This window comes from Heteronotia binoei, chromosome 2 (genome assembly GCF_032191835.1).
Source record: "Heteronotia binoei isolate CCM8104 ecotype False Entrance Well chromosome 2, APGP_CSIRO_Hbin_v1, whole genome shotgun sequence".
In the NCBI taxonomy this organism is placed as follows: domain Eukaryota; kingdom Metazoa; phylum Chordata; class Lepidosauria; order Squamata; family Gekkonidae; genus Heteronotia; species Heteronotia binoei.
The window spans coordinates 93806252-93812251 of NC_083224.1; positions in this window are offsets into that span (position 1 = coordinate 93806252).

Consider the following 6000-nt stretch of genomic DNA (forward strand, 5'->3'; position numbering starts at 1 on the left):
TATACCTGATGGATCTCTGCTTCGTATGTTTATCCAGTGCCCTCTTGAAGTTGTCTATGCTTGCAGCTACTATCACTTCCTGCCACAGTGAATTCCATGTGTTAATTAGTCTTTGGGTGAAGTACTTCATTTTATCTGTTCTAAACCTACTGCTCATCAATTTCATTGAGTCCCCAAAAGTCTCTATCCCATGCATAATTTTGTAAACCTCTCATGTCATCCCACAGTCAACATTTCTCCAAGTTAAAGAGTCCTAACCTCTTTAACCTTTATTTATAGAGAAAGTGTTCTATCCCCTTAACAATTTTAGTTGCCCTCTTTAGCACCTTTTCCAATGCTGTAATATCTTTTTTTGAGGTGTGGTGACCATAGATTTATACAAGGGCATTATGATACTGGGTGATTTGTTTTCGTTTCCTTCCTAATCCCCAGCATAGCCTTGCCTTTTTTTTATTGCAGTCACACACTGAGTCATTTTCAGTGAGTTATCTACCAGGACTCCAAGATATCTCTCCTGGTCAGTTACCGCCAGTTCAGACCTCATCAACATGTATTTATAATTGTGATTTTTGGCTTCAATATACATTACTTTGCACTTGCCCATGTTGAACCTTATTTGCCAAATTGACACCCACTCATCCAGCCTCAACAGATCCCTCTGGAAGGCATCACAGTCCTCCCTGGTTTTCATCACCCTGAACAACTTAATGTCCTCTGCAAACTTAGCCACTTAACTGCTTTCTCTCCATTCAAAATCATTAATGAACAAGTTAAAAGCACTAGACCTAGTATTTTTTTTAGTTTTAAATCATTTATTAAAATCTCAAAATTAACATAAAAATAAAATTTAAAAAGTAAGCCTCAAAATTACAGTGCAAAAACTAAAACAAAATTGAGCAAGACTGCAAAATTATACTTACATAGTTTAGCCGTACAGTTAAACCATCAAACAATTAATAGCAAATAAAATTCAAGTATCTCTTTGGTAATTTACAATATGAATTTCTTCAAGAAGTTACATATTGAAAAAAGAGAAACAATTTATCTTCAAAATTAGACTTATACAATGGGCTATCATCAGATGTAATAATTTGTTACGCCAACTTATCTGAAACAAGGATATCCAGTACTTTTATAAACCATTTTCTAACAGTTGGAGCAGACCTTTTCTTGCAGTATTGAGCTATTCCAATTTTTGCAACAACTATTAAAGAAGCCACTAAGTGTTGCTGCAATTTAGTAATTTCTGTATTTTGCCAGAACTTTAGGAGTATAGACTCTGGAGAATTAGGAATAGTATCTCCAGCTATACAGTTAATGATTGGCAAAACCTTGTTCCAGAAGCACTTTATAGTTGGGCATTCTCACCAGCAGTGCAAAAATGAACCTGGCGCCCCACATAGTTTCCAGCAATTTTGTGGTTTTACCGATTTACAGTGATAGAGTTTTTGAGGAGTCATGTACCATCTTGAAAAAACTTTGTAATTTTGTAATCTAATGTTATTTGATTTTGATTTAAATAGTTCGACCACTACTTACCACCTTCCACTGTGAAAACTGCCCATTTATACTCACTCTCTGTTTCCTGTTAATTAACCAGTTTTTGTTCCACAAGAGGACTTGTTCTCTTATCTCATGGCTACAGAGTTTACCTAGGAGCTTGTGATAATGAAAGCTTTCTGGAAGTCTGGGTAAACAACATCTGGTCACCCTTGTCCACATGCTTGTTCACCCTCTCAAAGAACTCTAAAAGGTTAGTGAGTAGGGTTGCCAGCAATGTTTCCTCTAAGCCAGATATGGGGAACCTTTTTAATGCCAAGGGCCATTTGGATATTTATAACATTATTCACGGGCCATACAAAATTATCAACTTAAAAACAGTGCTCCACCAAGGGAGAATGATTCAGACTGGCAAAATTAGTGCAAATAATTGTTTTTCTATTTGTAGGAATGTGGGGAGAGCCTAATTTGGCACACAAACACAGCCCACCGCCCTAGGCAAATACCTAGGTCAAGGGTTCTTTTTTGTAGAAAAAGTCCAGCAGGAACTAATTAGCATATTAGACCACATCCCCTAATATTAGCATATTAGGTCACACACTCATTAGCATATTAGGCTACACCATCTAGGATAATCAAGTGCAAATTGAACTGGTGGTAGCTGGTTCCCACCCCCCACACCTGCCACCCCTCCCTTGCTCCCTTCATGCAGAAACTGCAGCTGCTCCCAGCAGATCTTTAAAGGCACCCAGCAGCAGTCCTTTACAATGCGCACCACTCAGGCTCCACAGAGAGAGGGAGAGGAAGGGAGGGAGGGAGAAAGAGAAATAAAGATATGGGGGGAAGAAATGGAAATAAAGGAAAAGAAAGGGGGAAAGAAAGAAATATAGTGGGAAAGAAAGGGAAAGAAAAGGAAATAAAAAACGGGGGAAGAAAGGGTAAGAAAGGAAAATAAAGTAAGGGGAAGAAAGGGAAATAAAGAAATGGGGGGAGAAATGGAAAAAAGGGAAAGAAAGGGGGAAATAAGGAAAACAAAGAAATGGGGGAAAGAAATAGAAAGAAAGGGAAATAAAGAAATGAAGGGGAAACTTACCTGAACTGTGACAGTGACAGGGACAGCTAGGCCCCACGATTCCTGTTGGCCAGCTGGGCCCGAGGGAGGCTGCCACATGGCTCGGCTTGGCCCAGCAATCCCCGAGGACCAGACCAAGTAAGATCCGTAAACGGCCCTCAGGCCGGACGTTTCCCACCCCTGTTTTAAATATTCTCTGAGCTTCCTGAAAGGATTTGACCCTCCTGACTTTTCCATTCATTTTCTTCTTTACTAGCGCCCTCATCTGAGAGAAGTTAACCCTTCTAAAGTTAAATGTAGTTGTGCTGGTCTTTTGGAGCCATTCCCTATTCTTCTTCTTCTTCTTCTTCTTCTTCTTCTTCTTCTTCTTCTTCTTCTTCTTCTTCTTCTTCTTCATCATCATCATCATCATCAAACTTAATGGCATTATTGTCACTGTTCCCAACTGGTGCTATCACATTTATATCTCTCACTAGGTTGGGCATTACTTAGGACCAAGTTCAGGATTGCCTGCCCCTGGTAGGTTCTGGTGACCATCTGCTCCATTTAGAGCACTGAGGAACCCAATCTATTCCTCCTAACTTGAACACATATTGACCCAGTCAATGTGTGGGTAGTTAAAATCATTACATCACAATTATTTTGTCTAATTATAAAAATAATTACATCACAATTATTTTGTCTAGCTGCTTTTCTTAATGCTTTTGCTGTTTTTAAATAATCCTTTAACCTTTGATCTGGTGGGTGATAACAAGATCTCAGAGCTAAACTTCCTTTTGAGCACATTATTTCAACCCTTAGCATTTCTGTATGCAAATCTATTTCTCTTACATTCTCAGTCCTACTGGGCTGTGTACTCTATCTGACACACAGAGCCACTCCACCTCTGACCTTTTCCTCCCTATCCTTCAATAATAATTTATATCCACAATTCACCATATCCCACTGATTATCCTCATCCCATCTAGGTTCTTTTTTTAATTCAAGATTTGCTATATACAGAGGGGGAAAAGCTTTCATATAGCACAATCAACAATTCAAAATATCAGATTAAAAGAATAAAAGCTCACTATACAACTAATTATTTGGAATTACATCATTCAAGGTTAAATATTCTACCACTGGATGCACCAAGATTCTGAAAAGCCCACAATGTCTATGTTCTCCTCTGACCCTAAATATTCTAGCACCCCCATTTTGCCTTGGATAGCATTTGCTTATAAACATCTATAATTCCCCAGACATGTTAGGCCCACAGCCTTCCTTCTGTGGCCTCTAGACCATGCAAGGCAGTCAATATTTGTCGCTATGAGGGACCTTCAGGGTCACTGTGTAAATAGGGACTTTAAATTTTTGTCACCTTCCATCGAGTACCCTAAGGAATCAAAATAAGATCTTGTCAGAAATAATGAAGCACCAAAGCATTTTAAAATTCAAAACCAAATAGTATGTTTAATAATTACAGAAGGCAAGGAAGGAAGGAAATAATAATTATTGGATGTTATTAAAAATCAGATGGCAGGCAGGAGTTCAAATAATAAATGATCTTCAGACACTGTAGAAGCTGGCAGGCAGATATTCAATAGTAAATGGTCTCTGAGCACTAGAGATGTTTGCAGTCTGATATTATAAAAACAAATAAACTGTGTTTCTGTTTCCTTAGCTATAGAAAACACTCTTAATCAGAGAAAGATTTGAAGTTGTTTCAGGCTTTTTAAAATATAAAATCCACATACTCCTTGTCATTCACTCATACAGAGGACTGTCTGAACTTGTGAAAGAAATATCCCCCCACAGACACTTTCCACTAGCACACAGGTACACTCCAAACTTTGAATAATACCTAGGACCTAACACCCTTGAGTGCTATCCAGGAATTTTTTTTATACAAAAAGGCCAGCAGGAACACATTTGCATATTAGGTCACACTCCCTGATATTGCCATTGTTTCACACAAGGATTTTTTGTAGAAAAAGCCCAGCAGGAACTCCTTTGCATATTAGGTCACACACCCTGACACCAAGCCAGCTGGAACTGCATTCCTATGCATTCCTGCTCAAAAAAAGCCCATGTGCTATCACACAAGCACCTCAGTTCCCTGTGTTCAGTCCCACACAGCTAGTATCCCTGTCTGACTTCCGGGATTTCTACACAGACACAAGAACCTTAGCCTCTCTCCCAGTGTGTTTGTGTTCTTTGTTTGAACCAGGAGACTGTCCTTTGGCACTGGCCGGACTCCTCAGCAGAGCCTTAATGTTTTCCTCTGCAATGTGACACAGTATGCCACAACTATGCGAAGTGCCTGTTCACCAACTGAATAAGGGGTCTCTTCTGAGGGAACATTCCACTTTTCTTCAGCACCGTGTCCTGTTTCTACTTGAACCTCATGCTCCTTAACAGCACTCCATTCTTGGAGTGGGTCTCATCTAACAAGTCTGCAAGAGTCTTATCCATGTGCCTAACTTGACTGTCTCTGTTTCTTCAGGTCAGCCACTTTGGCTTGAGGGTGTGAACTGGTTCCCTGTGAAACAGGAGCTCCTTGCACCGATCACACATCCATGACTTCTGTCCAGCTGGCAGATAGTCATACATGTTACACTCAGAGCAATACACTGGATAGCCCCCAACCTCCACTGGCATTTTACCTTCATAATTGCCTTTTTATTATTTTTATTCCCCTTTTAATAAAACTTCCTATTTATGTAGATTTGTTTGTGGAAAGTATGCTTACCCTTTTAGGGATGTGGAGAGACTGTCTTCCTTACCCTGCTGCTGAACTCCCACATCTGCTAAACTCACCTGTTTATTCCCTCAATTCAGACACTTTGTTACTGGAACTGGAACATTTCATCACTGGAGCAGGGCCTGCTACCTTGCAGACAGGTAAATGAGAAGAAAGGCAGGATTTGACTCCCAAAGTGACCAAGATCAGATCTGAGCAAGGAAGTCTGAAATTCCCTTTCAGGTGCCCCAGATAGCTGTTCCTCTGTGCTAAGAGCAGTTCAGTGAGCCTGTGAGAACAAGACCGTCTGTCCTGAAAAGTTCAACAGTAAAAAAGTTATTCCCAGTCTTGAACCATAGATGCAGTCTCACCAGTCATGCTAGAAAAGGAAACTTAGAGATAGTAACTCTGATACAACACACTAATATGATGGAGCTGCTGTAGTTCTATGGGGTAGGGAAGGAACCCAAGATCCTCATCTATTTCAGTAGAACACAACTGTCAGCCCAGCTATCAGCTCAGTTGGCAGACTCCCAGCTCCCAGCTGCTCACTCCAGCTTGGTAAATGTGTCCACACTATTGTGAGTCCTAATGGATAGAGCAAATGGTAACTTGCCTGTCTGGGACGAATTGCAAATCGCATTATGGGACCATGCCCAGATTTCTAACATGCTAAGCATTCCCCAGCTCAATTAAACCCTGGCAA